At 31.9% G+C, this 23,455-nt stretch overlaps 1 pseudogene; it reads right to left on the reverse strand.

The window, feature by feature from the left end:
* Nucleotides 1-935: 935 nt before the first annotated feature.
* LOC110632086 (fe(2+) transport protein 1-like) overlaps nt 936-23,455 on the reverse strand; it is a 79,450-nt pseudogene continuing 56,930 nt past the window's right edge.

The following is a 23,455-nucleotide window of genomic DNA, read 5'->3' on the forward strand; positions in this document are numbered from 1 at the left end:
CTTCCTAGGAAAGCAGCAGGAAAGGAAAAGAAGTCCTAGGACTTAAGAAGAGTTGCTTATCTAGCTCGGTGTGAGAAAGAAAGAGAGAGTGCAGACAATCTTGCCTTTCCAAGTGCAATTTTGCTATTAAAAATTAAATTATTTTATCAATTATCTTGTGAAATCAAATATTGACTAATGGTAAATTGGTCTTTTTTTTTTTTTAATAGGACTAATTTGTTTAACAGAATTGAAATTTAAGAACTCAGTCGTTATTAAAACTTAAAACAAGAATTAACTTATGGGTTTTACTTAATGCTTCATCAACTGGTACCTTACACTTGCATTAACCATCCCTTTCTTCTCTTTTTCTTTACTTTCAGCTTGCTCTTTAGTTTTTCTTGTTCTTTTCTTAGAAAAAGTTAAAATCAACCATTGCCTGTACAAAAGTTGTGCTATGATCATGTGGGTCTCATTATAATCAATGATCAGAGTATATCTATTGTACATATAATGGTTGCACTAAATAAATTCTCCTTTTCTTAAGATTTTTCTATACCCTTTTATGGGTTTAGTTTTTAAATTTTTTTTCTTAATAATATCCATTCTTGTTTATGCAAAATCACCTTCAAGCTTTTCCATTTTTTACACCAAAATGATTTTGATAATAGGTATATGGCTGAGAAATCATGTGGATGACTAATATATATAAATAATTGTTTATTGGGAGGGCCAAAAGCCTAAATATTTTTGTTCACAAAGGCCAAGCATTTTGCCACTTGCATAATTTGGCTAGAAAACTAACCAAACATGTGAAATTTATTAGGCTACATTGTAAAATATTAAAGTGAAGGAGACTCAGTAATATTATAATCATTTATAAGATTATAATAATCTAAGTTTAACCTTAAAGTATGTTTTTTTTTTTAAAAAAAAAACAAATAATGAAAAAGAAGTCATGCCCATTTAGCCATAAGAGACATGGCACCAGCACCCAAGAGAACTGCAATATAACATTTAATCTGAAGCTTAATGCTTCCTTGTAGCTTGTGACCCATAAAATCAGCAGAGAGAAGGTCAACCAACGCCATGTAGATCAAAGCCCAGCTGATGATGCATTAGGTGATCAAAGCATTAGGACTATTTTCTTTGTATGTTTTAGACAATGCAATTCCAAGTGTTATTCCAAATGCTGTTGTTACTGGAAAGAAAAATGCTATCATCATCTTCTTTACAAGCTTGTACTCTGCCTGTTTTTATCACAGTTAAAATTAATCTTTCAATGTCTAGTTTAAAGGTAAATAACATATTAAATCATTTTTAATTTTTTAAAATTATATTTATAACTTATTTTTTTATTGAGTAAATAGTTTTAAATTGATAAATGCATGATATATATATTAATTTAAGTTTTAAAAATAAAATATGCAATACAGGTTAATTATTAATTGTTATATGAATAGAAAATTTTCGCGGATAAATTACTCTATTGATCACTAACTTTTATATTGAAGTTTATTATGATTATAAAACATTTACCGCTTGTTTGGAAAATAAAAATTTATAAAAATTCAATTCAATTAATTTATTTTTGTTAATTATTATATTTGAAAACATAATAAGTAAAATAATTTAATTTTTTTTAACTTAAAAAAGAAACCAGGCCAAAAGTTATATATTTGTGTGGAAATTCAATTTATTTTTTTTATATCATTTATTTTAAAAGAAGCCTTAATATCTTTACAATTTAGCCATTAAAATTTAATTTATTGCAATGTGGACATTTTTTAACCTAATTATGACAAGAAACCCATTAAAAATATAATGTGGCGTTAAATTATTAGGGGCTCATCATTTTTGTAAAGAAATCTCTTTAATTTAGTTTAATTTAATTTTGATTTGATTTATATTTCATTTATTTAGGATTCATAATATGCTCCCATATTTGCAATGAGATTCTTAATAAAATCTAGCCAAAATCAAATAAGGTAGTACTCCAATTAAGAGAAAATTAAAGTTGAAATGATAAAATTATGATAAATTAAAATTTTGGGATTGTATTAGAAATTAATGTAAAGTTTGATGATTATCAAAGTAATTTACCTTTTTAGCGGAATTAAAGTAATTTATTAAGTGATAGTTGACATTTCGTGCACACCATAATCTCAAATTACTTTATATATATAATTTTACCTGGAGGATGCAACCGCCAAGACCCATTCCTTCAAACATTTGATGGAAGCAAAGAGCAGCCACGAGACCTTTGATAGTGCAGGTGTTGTAGGAGGCTCCCGGACAGAGACCTATCACTACTGAATGAACAATGATGCCCAGTTCTAGTACCTGCATTTTTCAAACCATTTTTTTTTTTTTTGTTAGTGATATAAGGTAAAATAATTAATCCAAAAGAATATACTACTATTAATGTAATAAATCCTCTATCCATATAGGTATCATTTACAAGAAAAAAAATTCAATTGAATTCTCACAAAATCTTACTTGATTTCTATTTCTTTTAAAATGAAATTTTTTTATGTTAAAAAGAATTGAATTCTTTCATTCTAAATATATAAATTAACAAAAAAAAAAAATCAATTGAATTGAATTATTTTAAAATTTTACATTCCAAAATAGGGGATAATAGACTCACTATTTATGAAAGATTATAATATACTCTCCTAGTGCGCATAAAAATAATACTTTCTCTCTCACAAAAATGTGAGCTCTCTGATAAGGGTATCCTATCCTATGTAATCTACTGTAACAAACTAGATATGTTGATAAGCTTATAAGATGATAAGACTCCTATCTTTATTGTAACTGCACTGTGTATATAGATAAGACTCCTAACTTTATTGTAACTACACTCTGTATATATATCCTTTACATGACCAGTAATGAAAAGCAAGTGAGATTCATTTGCCTTGCTCTTTTATGGTATCAGAGCCATAGGCCACAAAACATGGCTGATAACACACAAGCCTTAGTCTTTTCTTCTTCATCTTCTTCTCAAGCTTCTACTTTTACCTATCCGAATGTCAACCGATTTATTTCTATCAAACTTACATCAAGCAATTATCTTCTATGGCAAGCTCAATTTAAACCTCTACTACATAGCTATAATCTCTCTAATCACATCTCTGGTTCCTTTACTCCACCATCTCAAACATTAGAAAATGGTGATGCTAATCCACTTTATGACCGATGGTTTCATGAGGATCAGTTGGTCCTCAGTTCGATTTTTAGTTCTGTCTCTGAAAGTATTTTGCCACAAGTTATCAATACTCAAACCGCTGGAGAAGCTTGGACAAAACTCAACAACATATTTGCCTATGGCACTCGAACCCAGGTTCAGCAAATTCGAAAACAATCGAAACATCTCTCTAAGGGCTATGAATTTGTTGATGATTACATGCGTCGCGCTAAGTCACTCTTTGATCAATTGGCCGCTCTACATTGTCCTATGCCTGAGGACATGCTTGTTAACAATATCTTGGATGGACTTGGCCCTTATTTTAGTCCATTTTCAAGAGCAATTGAAGCCCGTAATACTTCCATCATGTTTGATGACCTCTATGCCTTGCTCTTGAGTGAAGAGAATCATCTCAAAATGGAGTCTTTGTCTCGTGATTCTGCTATTTCTCCCACTGTCCAATTAACTTTTAAATCTTCTGGCAATCCTAGCAATTCTAATCGTCGTTTAGGATATGGCCGTGGTCAAGGGTGTTTCTCTAGTACTTCCTTGCAACATTTTTCCATTAGTCCTACAACTGTTTGCTACAATTGTAATGGCAATGGTCATTTGGCTAGACAATGTCCTACTCCCAAGAAGTCATCTACACCGCATACCTCATCCAATAGTCCTAAGCCTATGTCCAATTTTGCAACAAGCAGCAATGACCCACCGCAGCAATGGATTGTTGATTCTGGTGCTAATTTTCACATGACAGCTGATCGTGGTAACCTTACTCACCAATTGCCTTATCATGGCACTGATGAAATTTTAATTGGAAATGGTAAATCACTTCAGATTTCTTCTTTTTGTTCTTCTGTTTTTTGTACTAATAATAATTTCTTTCGATTTGATAATATTTTGTGCTCTCCTTTTATGAATCGCAATTTGCTCTCTGTTTATGCCTTGACTAACCAAAATTCTGTGTCTGTTGAATTTTTCTCTGATTCCTTTGTCATTAAGGATATCCGCATGAAATGGGTACTATATCAAGGCCAGAATAACAATGGTCTCTACCTCATGCCACTTTCTTTTACTCTTACTGCTCAACCTATTGCTAATGTTGTGCAATTCAGGACTTGGCATGCTCATTTGGCACATGCCAATCGTCGTATTGTTGATCATGTTCTTTCCAAAAATAATTGTTACACCTTACCCCTTCGCAAGGCATAACATGATCCCGTAGTAAACCTAATGAATTACAGAACTTCGCCTACCGGTAACTCATTAAATATACTACAAGGGATTTTAAATAATTTTCGTTCATTTTTAAATTAGTGGGTAAAATTTTTTGTTTCAGATATTAAAAACCTTTATTTGAAGTCCAATCATAAATCAAATTTTTAGATATTTAAAATCTCCATAATTTTTACAAAAATTTTGGCTGAGTGCCATTTGTATTTTGAGAAAACAGTTCTTCAAAACCTAAAAAGAAAAACACTCTAAATATATTTTCTCAACCACAACTCCATTATTCAATTTCATTTCACAAATCAGCACAAGCAACCCAATACACAATTTGAATTAAATCAAACATTGAAACATCTCATTAAGGTAATAAAATTAATATTTACATTCATGGGAGTATTAAAAATTTAGTAGTACAAAACTTTATAAGTACATAAAATCTCAAGATAACATTATAATAATTTGTATTTGATTACATTCTAAAAATAATACTACAAAAGAGTTGATGCAACTGCTCGAATAAAATTACATACATATAATTACATAATTACATCAAAATCTAATGTACAAGGGTATACCTATGATATACCCGAAGATAGTCCCACTGTCTTCAAGTAATCTCACTCAGCTGCTTTATATTTTCTTTCACCTGCGATAGCATACAAAGCTATCGCTGAGTGGTGAACTCAGTGGTGCATAAACTAATCATTTAAAACTTAATACAAATTATGCTTTGACAACTCATAACAGATAAAAAATTAAAATTTCTAAATTCTTCAAATTTCATGACATACAAAAATCAATATTTTCAATGGTGCAAATTATTCATTTGAATAACATTTTGATCAAATAGTAACTATTTATCTATATTTCTTTTAAATCATGAAACAATATGCATAATTTAAAGGGCCTTACCAAGAATTCACACAGTTGGACCCATGACACAAAACTTCACGATTGATGCCGTGTTGTACACCACGATAAGGCAAACTCTTCCAATAACCGAGGCTAAAAGGGAGGAACAAAGACTAGCTAGTATATATGAGTACTCATCCAAACTCTTCCCCAACTGGCAAGCTAGAGAGGAAGGAACTCGCCTATCTAGTGGAGGAGATATCTCACTAGACAAGCTAATGAGAACACAAAGCATATTGCCATGTCAACTGTGGTTTCAAATCATATTCAAAACAATTTCTATTCACAAAAGTGTTTACAAACCATTAACATATTTAATCATTATAAATTCATGCTCAAGGTTGACAACACATCAAACTCAAAATTTATAATTCTCAAAACCATGCAATAAATTCTTAAATGCATAAGAAAATTTATATTTAATTTATACAATTTCATTCAACAAGTTAAAGTTCTCAACACAATAAAAATCATAAATCATACAATAAACTTATTCAAATCAATTTGGAAGTGAAAAATAACAAAAAGAGTTAGTTGTGCACAAACCTTTTTCGTTGACTTGTTTTAATCGAATTTCCTTTCTTCCTTCGAAGATCCCTTTTCAACTGAAACACGAAGTTTTAAAGTGTTTCAGTATCCATTCCAAATCATTTATAATAATTAATTCCATTAATTCATTTTTGCATACTAAATTTGCTTTGTAAGTTTTCCTTTAAGAATTGAATTCTTGTATGTGGTATGTTATGGTTACTATTTATTTGACTAATTGGTTAAAATGTTGACTTTTCCATACTTACTAGATATACCGTTTCCAACTACCCTATAATACCACATTTTGGGTCTTAATTTTGTTGGCACTGATTGCCAATTGAATTTCAAAGTTCCTTAAGTGAAATTTCAAAATTTCAGTTTTGGGTACCCAAGTTTACTGTTCCATTGACCGTATCTACAGTGGAAATTTGGCCACACTTCCTTCTCAAAGTTGTTCCCTAATGTCTTAGCTTTAATTCCCTTTTTGATTCATTCCATTTGGAGTTTTGTAGCTCGAGTTATGCCTATTTTTCTAAAGCTGGCCGGATTGGTCCAAACCCAGAATTCTGGGTACCATTTTGGTTCTGGCAGTTTTGAGCAACCAACTTTGGTTGATAATTTGAGTTGGTTATGGGCGGAATTTGAGTTGGTATTCTTCATGAAAGTTGTAGTACTATGTCATAGCTTTCTAATGGTTCAAACATCAGGTCATTTGGACCTTCCTAGACCAAGTTATGACCATTAGAATAAGTACTGTTCATATGATCAGTTTTGTACAGGGGCAGTGTGCCTAATCCGGATTTGACCTAATTTTACACCAATTTGTGTTCAGTTTTGGGGCAAGTTTTCTCCACCACAATTATTTCATTATCTCTTAATTTTTATCTCCAATTAGCTTCACACCAATTGGGGTAACCAATTTTCAGTTATAACTATTTGAATGGGTAAGGGTAAAGCTGTCCAGAATTGGACATCATGTAACACCCCTATTTGTATAGCCTGGTATATTTCACTGTTCCGGTGACCGTTGTCGGTCTGAACAATTAAGGGGATTAGAACCACACTTAAGATAACCAGATAAGCCCTGAACACAAATAATTAGTAATTGTCAATTAGTTAAGTATAAATAAGAAAAACAGAACATAATAAGTTAAATGAGCTGAGAGTCACAGCAATGGGTGACCTTCTCGGGAAGGACTACGAAGTCAATTTAAACTCAAATTTCGAATCGTAAAATATGACGCTGTAGTCCTTAGGACTATTGCGAACACAGTGGAAAAGAGAAAATCACGAAAAAGAATTATTAAGCCGGTCAAATAATTAGGTCAGTGATCTGGAAGAAATATTGAATTATTTGCAAACCGGGTCGAACCGGCGATGGCCAATTTGGTCAATTGACCCCTAGAGCTGACTCCTAACCTAACTGTCAAATAAAATCGAAGAAAAGAAAATTTCAAAATCGGGAATTAAATTAAAGAACTAATTGAAAAAAAATAAATAGAAAAAAAAATAAAGAAAAAGGAAAAGTGAAAAGTGATGACATCATGCATGATGCAATAAACATTATAATTAAAAATTTAAATTTGGATAAATTGTGGTCTTCCATAAGGTTAAAATTCATAAAGAAAGAAAAAAAAAAAACAAAAAAAGGAGTCATCTTCTCCATTGCCGTGTTCCCTCTGTCTCTCACCTCTCCCTCACCAAACACCATTGAAGCTCATTTTTTGAGCTTAAAGAACCAAAAACTTCACCATAGAAAATTGTTCTACCATGGTTAAAACTTGTTTTGGCAACTAGAAGAGGAGATTGAAGAAACAAGAAAGAAGAAAAAGAGAAGAAACTTAGTGATTGAAAATTCTGCATAAGGTTAGTAATTAATTTATAGCTTAATGAACTTAGAAATATGCTTAAAATGAAATGAAAACAAGTGTGGAGGACTAGGCATGGATTTCGGCCAGCTAGGGTTTGAGATGGGAATGTATGAATTTGATTGAATTAAATATGTTAGTAAGCTTGTATGAGTGGTGAAGTGATGTTGGTATGCTTTGAATTAGTTAAATGTAACAAAAATGTGAATTAGGGTTTAGACCTAGGGTTTTGGAAGCCAAAAATTGGAGAATTGGTAAAATGGTCTATTTGACCTAGTTTGAGTTGAAAAATGATCATTTGTGACCAATTGTGGTATGTTGGAAGTGTTGGAAATGAGTGGAGATTCGGATTGGATGTGGTCAGATTTCTGGCAGCATGACCAAGGTCCTTTTCAGGGACCAAAATTGAAAATTTACAAGCCCAATTGGTGTGAGGCTGATTGGGAATGAAACTAGACACAAAATCACACATTTTTCATTCAGGAATCATGTCCAAAAAGTGACTAAAACCTAGTGAACAAATTAACCAAATCCGGATTAGGCAATCTGACCTGTACAAAAATGACCAAATAAACAGTATTTGTTCATTTGGCCATAACTTGGGCTAGGAAGGTCTAAATGACCTGAAATTTTATCAGTGGAAAGCTGAGATATAGACCTAAAACTTTCATTGAGAACACAAACCCAAATTATGCCATTAACTAAGTCATTTAGCCACCCAAAATTGGTGACCTAAAACTGCTAGAACCCAGAAATTTGCCCAGAAATCTGGTTAAGTCCAATCCGGCAGCCATGATTCAAATGGCTATAACTTGAGTTACAAAACTCCAAATGGAGTGATTCAAAAAGGAGAATAAATTTAAAACAATAAGGAACAATTTCTATGAATAAAACTTAGCCAAATTATAATAGCAAAATGACCAATGGAACAGTACAACATAAGACACCAAAACTAAAAATTTGCAAATTTGCTTAAAAGACTTAAAATTTGAGTAAACAATCAAAACCAAAAAATTTAGTAACCAAAATGTGGTATGTGGGTGAAATTGAAATTCCCATACCTATTAAGCCTTAGAAAGTCAATAAATAGACTTGAATAATATCTTGAATAGTAACCCTGAAACATAAATTTTAAAGAGCGTCAAGATTAGCATATGAAAGCTAGGTAAAAGTAAATTTGAATTTATTTTTAGATTTATGATAAGTTATGATATTGAAACACTGTGAAACTGTGTGTTTCAGTTGAAAAGAATCCCGGAAAAGAACCCGAGGGATCGAGTCAAGGTCAAGAGGCGACTCGCTTAAGGTTTGTGCACAACATGAAATTTGTCTTTAAATTTCTTTTGCAATTGTATAAAATGAATTGTGATTTATTTTGATTGCAACTTTGTGATTGAAATGAACAAGTTGTGTTGACCTAAATTGTTGTAAAGTTTAATTGTATGTGGTTGATTTGGCAATAAATCTTTGATAAACTGTTAAGATAGTTTTGAAACCATAGTGTCATGACCATATATTTGAATACCTCACTAGCATGACTAGTGAGGGAAATCAGTTTCGAATTTTGATTCCTTCTTTGGCTGAAGTGTTGAGGTGTGTGCCAGTAGAAGAAGAAAAAGAATGGGTTCCCATATATTTGAGCTAGCTAGCCTTGTGATGTGACTTCTCCTTAGCCTCTGGCTACTGAGATGATATTTTTTTTGAATAGCATGATATAACTGTGTGTTTTTATGAAATTTGTTTTGAGACTTTTGCAATGAAATTGTTTGGATTAAAATCTTATAAATAATTTTTTGAATTTATATTTCATGTTCAGTTTAATTTTTGAATAAATATGATTTAAATTCCGCATAAAGATTATTTTTAGTATGTTGTGCACCACTGAGTCCTAGTACTCAGCGATGACTGTTATTGCTATCGCAGATATAGAGACTAGAGGAGCAGCAGAGTGAGTTACTGAGGATTGAGGAGCTACCTACTCTGAAGTTTATCGGGTATATTTTATACCTTGATTGTAAAAATTATTTTGATGTATGTAATGTATGTAAATGTAGGAAATGGTCATGAGTAGTTGTATAAAGCTTGTATTAAATTTTAGTTTGGATTTTTCCTAATGTAAATTTTTAGAATGATGGATCTAAATTGTTTTATCTTTATTGAAATATGAATGGAAATATTTTGTTTTAATTTGAATGAAATTGAATTATAATATTTTGATGATGTTGAATTTTGGAAATTGAGAAATGATGTTGAAATTGGTTGGGATGGATGTTGAATTGATGAAGTTGTTGAGATAAATCTTTGGAAGTGCTTTTTACAGGTATTTGAAGAACTATTTTCTCAAAATACAAACGGCACTCTGCCGAAATTTTTATAAAATTTGCGAAAAAATAAAATGGGACAAAAATTTTAACTAGTTTTCAAACTCTAGTTAAATGTTTTAATACCTAGTAGAAAATGCTCACCACTTATGAAAGTAAGAAAATTGTTTTAAAATCCCTTGTAGGGTACTTAATGAGTTATCGGTAGGTGAAGTTCGGTAGTTCATTAGGTATTCTACGGGATCATGTCATGCCTTACAGAGGGGTAAGGTGTGACACATCACACATTCACAATCCCATTTCAATTTTAACCATTCAAACACAAATGACTCCAATTGACCATTTCAAACCTCAATTAGGTCTATTTACTTCAATTTCAAAAAACCCTAATTTTCCCCTAATTTCCCATGGTTCAAGAACCCTAATTCCTCAATAGCTTCAAATCATGAAATCAAAGTGTATAAACATTATCTACACACTCAATCAAACTTACCTACATATTTAATTGCATCCAAATCCATCAAATCCTATTCATCTCTAACATGGCCGAATTTCATGGGTTGCTATACATGCATGATTTTTCATTTGTTTCTACAATAATTCATCCACATGAACTTAACTTCAAGCATTTATACTAAAGAAAGAGATTTGATTAACTTACCTCAAATTGTGAATTTTCTACTTCTTCAAATCTCCTTCCTTTCCTCTTCTTTCACTTTCAACTATCAACTCAAGATAAAATTTCAATATTTAGTGTTAAGGATTATGAAGATCATGAAGGAAAGTAAGGTTTTGTAAGCTTTTAAAGTGTGTTAATGGAGGAAAAAATGAGAGAGTTAGAGAGAGAAGATGGGGCGGCTTGGAGTGGCAAAGAAGAAGACCAAATTTTCTAATTTTAATTGTTTTAATCTCTTTTTAACTTATCTTAAAATTTTATGATTCAATAATTAAAGTTTTATTACATCAAGCTCACCTCATCAATGATGTCATAATTCTTTTTGAATTTGAATTTTTCCTTTTCTTTTCTCTTTTCTTTCTATAACTTCTTCAATTTAATTCTATATTTCAAAATTTTAATTTCTTATATTTTATTGGACAGTTAGGCCATGAGTCACCTCTAGGGGTGAATTGACCAATTTGCCCCTCGCCGGTCTGATCCGGTTTACCAATAATTCAGTATTTCTTCCGGAACCCTAATCTAATTATTTGATCTAGTTCTCTTCCTTTTTTGTGTGATTTTCACATTTCTCCTAGGTTCACAATAATTCTTAGGTCTGCAGTGTCACAATGCCCCATACAAAAATAGATTTATAACTGACCTCGCAGTCACTTCTCGTTTAGGTCACCCATTGTTGTGACTTTGGCTCATTTAACCTTTTATGCTTTGTTTTTCTTATTTTCATTCAACCTTCTTATAATTGCTATTAATTTTTATTCATGGCTTTTCTAGGTGACTTAAATATGCTTCCAACATCCTGACTATCCAGATAGATATCGATCGCCGGAACAGTAGACTATACGATGCTGCCTGCTTTGAGGGTGTTATAGTTCTCCCCTCCTTAAAATGAAATTTCGTCCTCGAAATTTGCCTAATGTCAGTCCTTAAATAGTCATGCGTATTGTTTTCTCATGTCTTTCTCACATTTCCATATGGCTTCATGGTCCGAATGATGGTCCATAACACTTTAACTGATGATATTTATTTATTTCTCGATTGCTTCACCTCGTGTGCCAAGTTTCTTCTAAGCTTCTCTTCATAATTTAAATTTGAATTTATTTCAATTCTAGAGGTAAGAAATCTGTGTGCTAATGGATCCATTCCTTCTAAGACCCTGTGTGATCCTATGAAGTGAGAACTTAGTCTTTCTCCTTTTTATATAATCTTATAATATTCTTTTCTTTAAGTCTATGTAAGACTTCTAACAATCTAATACAAGTTTAATTTATTTGTATAACACTAATCTTCTCTTACTATTATTCTATTGAATATTTCGATTCATGTTTCCTTATTAAGTGACCATTATGGTCATATTAGAATTACTTATCTAATCATTGGCCATAGATTCATAACTATTATCTTTCCAACTTTATTTCTTACTTGATAGAATAGTTCAAGATATCATTACACGTTTTAACTAGGTTGTTGCCCTGGTGGCAGTCCTCAACTAATGTCTCTCCTATTGTTATAACTTAACTGGATATTATCCCCATACTACCCACTTTAACTTGAAATAGGAATAATAGAGGTTGACCCATATCCTACAATTTTAAGCTCCATGGCTAGGCTCTTAACATTGTCCAAAGTTGACTTACTCTGAAGTTCGCGCTTCTATGTTTTTATACCACAATAAATATTTTTCCTAATATCATTCCTTTTTACCATCCGCATCTTTACTTTTCTATTTGCTTCTTTTTCTATTCCATAACTTAACTTTAATTATTTTATTCCTCAGTCTTATTTTCTTCCTTGACTTGACTGTCGAGTCAAAATTTAGCACTTCTTCTCATCCCTAATAAATATGCTATACTTTGATATTACTCTGATTTGGTCCTCTAACCATTCTAGTTAGCACTCTTACTAATATTCGTAACATTTTTTCATTACATTTAAGCCAACTATTCAAATTTTCATTGCCACATCTCTTTTATCTATTGATATTCTATAGCTTATTTTTCACTGATTTGTAATAATTACCTTCTCTTTTATTGAACTATAAACTCTTCCCTATTACTTTATGAAGGGAGCCTATAGGACTTTTTTTTTTTTTTTTTTTTTTTCTAGTCATTCAAAAGTTTGCATTACCATGATTTAGTCTGTATAATTCTCATGGTGAAAGTTGTACTTTTTTGAAAAGATACCTGAGCTAACTGTTTCCTATCATATTACTGTCCCAATTATAACATCATTTCGAAATCAATTTATAAGTTATGATTATCACTCATTGCATCTTGTCTCTTTCAGGGGAATACACAAATAGAATACTATTTCTTACTAAACTTTGGGCAAAAGATCCATTGCAATACCAAAACAACTATAAACCCCATATCAGAGACTGGATGACTTAGTCCTATAGGTGTTATCTTTAAATTTTGACCATACTAAAACCTCTAATCTTATAGTAATTCCTAATGTACTGTAACTCGTGCTAAGGTAACTGAGTCATTGACTCTCGCTACCTTGCAACTATGATCTCTTGATATTTTAATTATAGAGTTTTAAATCTCAAATTAGGATTTTCAAACTCAGTGTCAGTAATAGAGCTCTAGTTTGGTATATCTATATCAAAGTAGAAGCTATTCACAATTATTCTTATCTTGGTGCACTATTGGGTAGTACGTAGCTCTACACAATAAATTCCAAGTCAGTACTGTAATCTGCAGCTTACAGCGCAAACATCAAGAACATTGCATAGTTACTACAATACATCCCAATAGATTAAATTTTCCTATATCTCATCCTTTTAAAACCTATATCTTATTCTGATTATAGTACTATCAGTGATAATACCTTTGTCCTCATCTAGGATGGCTATATTATTATAGTTCACTTTTAGGTCTTTTTACCTTGCACTGAATAAGCACACTAATTAATTCTATAATTTATCATATTTTAGGGGATGTCTCTCACTAGTAAACTACTCCAAAACTGATTTCAATCACACTTATTGCCGTAGTCCTTATCCTAATGGACTAGTCATTAAAGAATCAAAATTTGCTTCTATGCAAAGAAATAGTAGTAAAATATATAATTACTTCTTTCAAAAATTAAAAACATACTGGCGACTATGTCTGAAGTCTCTACTTCTCTCTCTTGATGCGTGAGGTACACTCGGGTCGGTGCACTACTCCGTTCAGATTGATGCCTTGTGCCTTAGCTGTCAGTAACACCACCTCTACCTTTACCCCTGCCTCCACTAACTATCTGTGAATCTCTAGAAACAGAACCTTGGACTGATCCTTCTAGGGTAGTATATGGCATAGGTTGACGTGTTGTAGTACAATCTCTAGTGTAATGCCCTATTCTTCTACAATTATAGCAGGCTCCTGTGACACCCCTTACCCATCTACAGTATAGCCGAGCAAGAATATACCACACAGTGTACCGAAACACCCTATTTTATCTCAATTATTTTTATCCTTCCTTAATTTATTTCTTTATGGTTTTGACATACAATTTGTGAAATTTGACTCATTTAAGTCATTTATTGAAATTATAAATTCATTTGAGGTTTCAAAAATTTTATAGAAAATCTGGCAGAGTATTAGCTAAAAATGGAGAAAACAGTTCTTCGGAATCTGTGAAAAACACTTCCAATACATTTCTAATCATTCTCAACTCCATTTATGTCAACCAAATCTCAATATTGTCAAAAATCTCAATTGTGCATTATAATTCCACAAATTTTCATTCAGAACATAATTCAACTCAATTTCATAAAAGAGAATACTCAATTTTTATTTATAAACACAAGATTTGAATATCTGCATTAATACAAAAGTGTATTACATGATTTTCAACTGTACATCATAAAATAAAAGTTTAACAACAAAGTACAAGTAGTACAAAATATCAAAATGGGACCTAGTGTCCTACTAATGCACTGAAGTTTGTGAGATGACACAGACACTGTGCAGAACTGTGGACGGCCTCACCTAGTCTGTGGTTTATTGGGCTCTCTGTCAATCTCTCTAGAACCTACGCATGGCAAAAAGCAACGCACTAAGCCATAATGCTTAATGGTGCCAATAATAAAATAAAAAAAAACTAAAAGAAAATAAATATGCAGAGTATATATTGATGTCTCATGCAGACAAATTTTTAGTAATTATTTGTAGTCTATTTATTTGGCACTTGTTATATCAATTATTTCATTAAATTTATCAACTTTCAATTTTTTGGTTGCCCAAGTAACCTATACTAGATGATTGGACTAGATAAACGGGTAAATTGGCACTGGGTACCAAGTACCTCGGGCCGTCACACCATCAGTCATGTATGTATCTCCCGGTGTGCAATATAACAGCTAATAAGCTGTAATAAACATTGGGCACAATACTAAGTATCATACTAATATCAAAATGGCTAAAAGCCATAAAATCACAGAATGGCATAATGCCATGTGCAGTACTGCTAACTGAATCCTATTGGCATGCCAACCTATCCAAACCAATCTTACTAGGTGTACTAGGGCACATTACAAAGTTATTGATTGAATTTTCATGTTTTACATATATTGTTACTATTCATTTTACTATTTAGGTCAAATTATTGACTTTTCAATGCATAATAGTTACATGAGTCCTAATCACATAAATTTGCCACATTTTGGTTCCCAAAAATGTTGGCATTAGTTGCCAATCCAAACTTCTAACCAATGGAAAATAAATCAGAAATTTCAATTTTTGGGAACTAGAGTTCACTGTTCCATTAGGCCATTCTATAGTGAGAATTTGATCAAGTGTTCTTAATCAAAGTTATTCTTTATTGTGTCTAGTTACATTTCACTTTTTGAATCACCCCATTTGGAGTTTTCTAGCTTAAGTTATAATTATTTTATCATAATTGATCAGATTGCCTTTATCTAGAATTTCTGGGCAATTTTTGGATATTGGCAGTTTTTGTATACTAACTACAGGTGAGTTTTTGGATAAGTTATGGTCAAAATTTGAGTTTTTTTTTCTTCATGAAAGTTGTAGGGCTATGTGTCAGCTTTCTTTCGGTTTAAAATTCAAGTCAATTGGACCTTTCTACACTGATTTATGACCAAATGAATGAACACTGTTCATTTGGTCATTTTCCAGGGATAGCATATTGGTCACCCAGATTAGGTCACTTTTTAAAGCTATTTAAGTTGGTTTTCTGGGCAGGGTTCCTTCACCAAAATTGTGGCATTTTGTATCTAGTTTCACCTCCAATTAGCCTTATACCAATTGGATCTATAGAAATTCAGTTAAGGCTCTCCAAACACACTGGACTCAAGGAGCCTAGAATGCAGCACACAAGGTAGCCTACCCTTTCCAACATTCAATGACTCAATTCACTTCATATTAAGTTTAAAACTTACCAAATGGTCACTAATTGACCATTAAAATGTTCCTACACCATTTTAGGAGCAACACCACAATTTGCTCAAAACCCTAAGTTTTCAATTTATCTATTCTTTTATTAACTTACAATTCAATGTGCTAAGTGTTAAGTTCATATCAAAGGGCAGCTTATATACTCATTTAGTCCAAAAAAATCATCAAAAGCCTCATAAGTCCATGGCTGCCAAAAATTTGTAAAAATTTATCATTCAAATTTTGTTTAATTCCACTAAATTTTCTCACTCAATTCCTACTCCAAATAAGGTATACACAACATTTCTAGAAGGGATTGGCACTAACCTTGTTGGAGCTAACTTCCAAGCTTGCAAAAACTTTCTTTTCCTTCTTCTATTTGCTGGCTAGAGAGAGTTTAAGGGGTGAGGGAGAGGTTTTGTGAAGCAAGCTTAAAATTTAATGGTGGTTTATCAAGAATTTCTAGTGAGAAGTTTTGATTAACAATGGTAAGAGGAGAGAGAGGAAGGAGCCGGCTGAAATGGGAAGAGGATAGCAGAATTTCTTTTCATTTTTACCTCAATTTATTTGTGTTTATCTCTTTTTAATTGGTTTGTCAATTTTCCATTGGTTAGAATTTACAATTTGTTGGAAATTTCTTTTATGCATTATGACATAATTGCTTATGTAATAATTCAATTTACATTTTATTTTCTTTTCTCATTTCTTTTACTCATTTTTAATTATTTTCTCACAAATATTAATTCATATTTTATATCATAATAATTATTTAGTTAACTGGACAAGTTGGCCAAAAATCATTTCTAAAGACGAAATGACCAAAATGCCCTCTGTTTGGCTTATTGAGCCAAAATCATCTGTACCAATTGAAAAATTTTTCTAAGCCTTTTCTTAACATTCTAATGCCATCAAAACCTCAATGACTCTTCTCTAGAGTCTCAAAAATTATTTCATGAATTTTCTCCTTGGTTTAAGGCTTCTAGCTGCGAAGACCGCAACTTCCCACTGGGTTACCCATCGCTAAGGCATCGATTCATTTAACTTGGTTGTATTTTATTTCTAAAATTTTTTCTTAATTTTTCTTATTATTATTTGAGTTAATTATGGCTTCTCACTTTAGTCTAAATATTTTTCCAGACGTTTTAGCTAGCCAGACCGACACTGGTCACCCGGAATTGCTACAGTGAGGATGTTACAGCTCTAGTGGCCTTATGGCAAATATCCCTGTGTAATTTTTCACAAACGCCACAAATACGGATATTGTAGGAACTTCTGGTTCTTTGTCGAATGATTCTTGATTGCTTCTGCCATGAAGATCCACCTCTGTCATACTTAGGAGCTCAGGGTCCCTTAAAATCTTTTCTCTTTCCCAAATTACTACTCGAACTCTGACCGATAGGTTTTCCACTTTTCTCCTTTTCATGCTGCTCTTGAGGGGGTTAGGTTTGTACTTGTACCTGGATCGATAGGTTTCATGCTACAAATCAGCCATTTGTTGAAAGAACATGGCCATCTGCTGGGCCATTTATACAGTATTTTGTATAGGAGGGATTAGTGCAGCTGGACCTCCAACGCTCTGAGGAACTAGGGCCTCTTTTTGTATGTCAGTTGTATCAGATTGCTCTATCATTTTATCCCCCTCGTTCATATCTATTCACAGGATTTTCTATTTCCTAAACAATCAACACAAGGAGATTTCTCCCCGTTAGTTCATATTTATGATGTAAATGTACTATATGTATCAAACATTCGAGCAGTTATACTTATCGAAAAATATTTCAAATTCATAGTTCATAATTTACTTTAAAAACTAGCTCTGATACTACTAAAACATGTCACACCTTACCTCTCCGCAAGACATAATATGATCCTATAGTACACCTAATGAATTATCGAACTTCGCCTACTGGTAACCCATTAAATATACTACAAGGGATTTTAAAACAATTTCGATTTATTTTTAAATTGGTGGGTAAAATTGTTTTTTTTAGATATTAAAAATCTTTATTTGAAGTCCAATCATAAATCAAATTTTTAGATATTTAAAATCTCCGTAATTTTTACAAAAATTTCGGCAATGCCATCTGTATTTTGAGAAAACAGTTCTTCAAAACTTAAAAAGAAAAACACTCTGAATATATTTTCTCAACAACAACTCCATTATTCAATTTCATTTCACAAATCAGCACAAGCAACCCAATACATAGTTTGAATTAAATTAAATATTGAAACATCTCATTAAGGTAACAAAATTAATATTTACATTCATGGGAGTATTAAAAATTTAGTAGTACAAAACCTTATAAGTACATAAAATTTCAAGATAACATCACAATAATTTGTATTTGATTACATTCCAAAAATAATACTACAAAAGAGTTTATGCAACTGCTCGAATGAAATTACATATATATAATTACATAATTACATCAAAATATAATGTACAACAGTATACCTATGATATACTCGAAGATAGTCCCACTGCCTTCAAGTAATCTCACTCAACTGCTCTATATTTTCTTTCACCTGTGACAGCATACAAAGCTATCGCTGAGTGATGAACTCAGTGCTGCGCAAAATAATCATTTAAAACTTAATACAAATTATGCTTTGACAACTCATAACAGATAAAAAATTAAAATTTTTAAATTCTTCAAAATTCATGACATATAAAAATCAATATTTTCAATCATGCAAATTATTCATTTGAATAACATTTTGATCAAATAGTAACTATTTATCTACATTTCTTTTAAATCATGAAACAATACAATATTTTTGAATTACTGATAAATTATTTATTTCGACCATAATTTATCAAATTATGCATAATTTAAAGGGCGTTGCCAAGAATTCACATAGTTGGACCCATGAAATAAAATTTCACTATCGATGCCATGTTGTACACCACGACAAGGCAAACTCTCCCAATAACTAAGACTAAAAGGGAGGAACAAAGACTAGCTAGTATATATGAGTACTCATCCAAACTCTTCCCCAACTGGCAAGTTAGAGAGGAAGGAACTTACCCTATCTAGTGGAGGAGATATCTCACTAGACAAGCTAATAAGAACACAAAGCACATTGTCATGTCAATTGTGGTTTCAAATCATATTCAAAACAATTTTTATTCACAAAAGTGTTTACAAACCATTAACATATTTAATCATTATAAATACCATGCAATAAATTCTTAAATGCATAAGAAAATTTATATTTAATTTATACAATTTCATTCAACAAGTTAAAGTTCTCGACACAACAAAAATCATAAAACATATAATAAACTTATTCTAATCAATTTGGAAGTGAAAAATAACAAAAAGAGTTAGTTGTGCACAAACCTCTTTTGTTGACTTGTTTTAATCGAATTTCCTTTCTTCCTTCGAAGATCCCTTTTCAACTAAAACACGAAGTTTTAAAGTTTTTCAGTATCCATTCCAAACCATTTATAATAATTAATTTCACTAATTCATTTTTGCATACTAAATTTACTTTGTAAGTTTTCCCCTAAGAATTGAATTCTTGTATATGGTATGTTATGGTTACTATTTATTTGACTAATTAGTCAAAATATTGACTTTTCCATACTTACAAGATATACCATTTCCAACTACCCTATAATACCATATTTTGGGTCTTAATTTTGTTGGCACTGGTTGCCAATTGAATTTCAGAGTTCCTTAAGTGAAATTCTAAAATTTCAGTTTTGGGTACCCAAGTTTACTGTTCCATTGACTATATCTACAGTGGAAATTTGGCCACACTTCCTTCCTCAAAGTTGTTCCCTAATGTCTTAGCTTTAATTCCTTTTTTGAATCACTCTATTTGGAGTTTTGTAGCTCGAGTTATGCCTATTTTTCTAAGGCTGGCCGGATTGGTCCAAACCCAGAATTCTGGACACCATTTTGGTTCTGACAGTTTTGAGCAACCAATTTTGGTTGACAATTTGACTTGGTTATGGGCAGAATTTGAGTTGGTGTTCTTCATGAAAGTTGTAATACTATGTCATAGCTTTTTAATGGTTCAAATATCAGGTCATTTGGACCTTCCTAGACCAAGTTATGACCATTAGAATAAGTACTGTTCATATGATCAGTTTTATACAGGGGCAGTGTGCCTAATCCGAATTTGACCTAATTTTACATCAATTTGTGTTCACTTTTAGGGCAAGGTTTCTCCACTAAAATTATTGCATTATCTCTTAATTTTCATTTCTATTTAACTTCACACCAATTGGGGCAACTAATTTTCAGTTATAACTATTTGAATGGGTAAGGGTTAAGCTGTCCAGAATTGGACATCATACATTCATAATCCTATTTCAATTTTAACCATTCAAACACATTCTAATTGACTCCAATTAACCATTTCAAACCTCAATTAGGTCAATTTACTTCAATTTCAAAAACCCCTAATTTTCCCCCAATTTCCCATGGTTCAAGAACCCTAATTCCTCAATAGCTTCAAATCATGAAATCAAAGTGTATAAACATTATCTACACAATCAATCAAACTTACTTACATATTTAATTGCATCCAAATCCATCAAATCCTATTCATCTCTAACATGGCCGAATTTCATGGGTTGCTATACATGCATTAATTTTCATTTGTTTCTACAATAATTCATCCACATGAACTCAACTTCAAGCATTTATACTAAAGAAAGAGATTTGATTAACTTCCCTCAAATTGTGAATTTTCTACTTCTTCAAATCTCCTTCCTTTTCCTTTCAACTATCAACCCAAGATGAAATTTCAATATTTAGTGTTAGGGATTATGAAGATCAAGAAGGAAAGTGAGGTTTTGTAAGCTTTTAAGGTGTGTTAATGGAGGAAAAAAATGAGAGAGTTAGAGAGAGAAGATGGGGCGGCTTGGAGTGGCAAAGAAGAAGACCAAATTTTCTAACTTTAATTGTTTTAATCTCTTTTTAACTTATCTTCAAATTTTATGATTCAACAATTAAAGTTTTATTACATCAAACTCACCTCATCAATGATGTCATAATTCTTTTTGAATTTGAATTTTTCCTTTTCTTTTCTCTTTTCTTTCCATAACTTCTTCAATTTAATTCTATATTTCACAATTTTAATTTCTTTTATTTTATTGGACAGCTAGGCAATGAGTCACCTCTAGGGGTGAATTGACCATTTTTAGCCTCGCTGGTCTGATCCGGTTTACCAATAATTCAGTATTTCTTTCGAAACCCTGATCTAATTATTTAATCTGGTTCTCTACCTTTTTCCTGTGATTTTCACATTTCTCCTAGCTTTGCAATAATTCTTAGGCCTGCGGTGTCACAATGCCCCATACAAAAATAGAGTTATAACTGACCTCACAGTCACTTCCCATTTAGGACACCCATCGCGTGACCTTGGCTCATTTAACCTTTTATGCTTTGTTTTTCTTATTCTTATTCAACCTTCTTATAATTGCTATTAATTTTTATTCATGGCTGTTCTTGGTGACTTAAATATGCTTCTGAACATCTTGACTGTCCGGATAGATATCGATCGCTAGAACAATAGACTTTATGATGATGCCTACTTTGAGGGTGTTACAAATTTAGCTTTCTATAAAAATGAATCTGTTAATTTACCTTGTAATGCTTGTCATATTAGCAAGACTCATAACTTTCCATTTGTGGATTCTCATTCTCCTGTTTTTAGACCTTTAGAATTTATTTGCTATGATGTTTAGGGACCTTCTCCTATTGCTTCTGTTAATGTTTGTCGTTATTATGTTCTCTTCTATGATCATTTTGCCAAATATTGTTGGATCTTTTTCTTGAAACAAAAATCGGAAGTGCTTAACATTTTCATTAAACTTCATCACATAATTGAAAAATATTTTGACCTACTAATTAAAAGTTTCTAGGCTGATTAGGGAAGTGAGTTTCAAGCCTTAACTAAACACTTGAGAGATAATGGTATTACCCAACACATTTCCTATCCTCAAACACCTGAGCAAAATGGTTGTGCTGAAAGAAAGCATAGACACATCGTAGAAACAGGTAGGGCCTTATTACACCATGCCAATTTATCTGCCAAATACTAGACTTATGCCTTTGAAACTGCCGTGTATACCATAAATCGTTTACCATTGACTCAAACACAACCGTCCACTCCTTATGAACTGCTCTTTAGAATTAAGCCAAAATACACTGTGTGACGCCCTCACTTTAGGTAGTCTATATATTCTACTATTTTGGTGACTAACATCTATCTGGACAGTTAGGATGTCTGGAGCTACACTCAAACTATAGTGAGGAGGCATAAATTGACTGAATAAAGACCAAGAAAAATTAAGAAAAATTAAAAGAAATGAATTGCAAATGAGTTTAACGAGCCGGGGTCACAGCGATGGGTAATCGTATGGGGAAGCGACTGTGAAGACAGTTGTTGACCCCAAACCCACGAGAAACCCTAGAGAAATAATTTGTGGGACTCCAATGAATAGTTTTTGAGGTCTAAATGACATTAGAAATGCCAAAAAAAAATTTAGAAAAATTTATTAATCGGTACAGACCAAAAATAACCTGATAAGTTTAACGAAGGACATTTTGGTCATTTCAACCCCAGAGTTGAATTTTGACCTCAATGTTAATTAAAGTGAGAGATAATAAAATAATTAAAATAAATTAAAACATGAATTTGTGTAATGGAAAATGGAAAAGAAAAGAAAAGAAAGAAAATCAAAAGAAAAATGAATTATTACATAAGCAATGATGTCATTAAAAACTTAATTCAATTAAATGAAGATAAATACAATGGGAAGAGACAAAATTGACTAAAAGCCATCATCTTCTTCATTGTTTCCTCATTTGGCAGATTCTCCATAGAAGTCCTCTTCCATGTTCTTTCAAGCTTTAAGCTTGATTTTCCCTCCCTTCTTCACATCAAAACCCATAGTTGCCTTCATTAAAATTAATCCCCACACCAAAAGGAAGATTTTGGTTATCAAAAAGTGAAGAAATTCCAAAGTTTAGACAAGTCAAGAATTGAGCTACAAGAGGTTAGTGCACTAAACTATACTTTTTCCTTTCTAAGCAAGATAAGTATGCTAACTTAGGTTAAATTGACATGAAATCAAAACAAAATTTGAACTTACTTGAAATTAAAATTTTGGCAGCCCTAAATTGAGTATGGTTTTGCTGATTTTTGATGAATTGAATTGGTTTGTAAGTGTTATTGAAGTGGTTGGTGATGATAGATATCAAATTAGCTACAAATTTCATGAGTTGAGAAATTTTGAGTTAGGGTTTGAATTAGTTTTTGGTACCTTAGTGTTATGGCTTGAGATTGATCTTGTTGAGACTGTTTATTGATCATTTGAAGTGTTATGAATGATAAATTAT

This window comes from Hevea brasiliensis, chromosome 11 (assembly GCF_030052815.1).
Source record: "Hevea brasiliensis isolate MT/VB/25A 57/8 chromosome 11, ASM3005281v1, whole genome shotgun sequence".
NCBI classification, from domain to species: domain Eukaryota; kingdom Viridiplantae; phylum Streptophyta; class Magnoliopsida; order Malpighiales; family Euphorbiaceae; genus Hevea; species Hevea brasiliensis.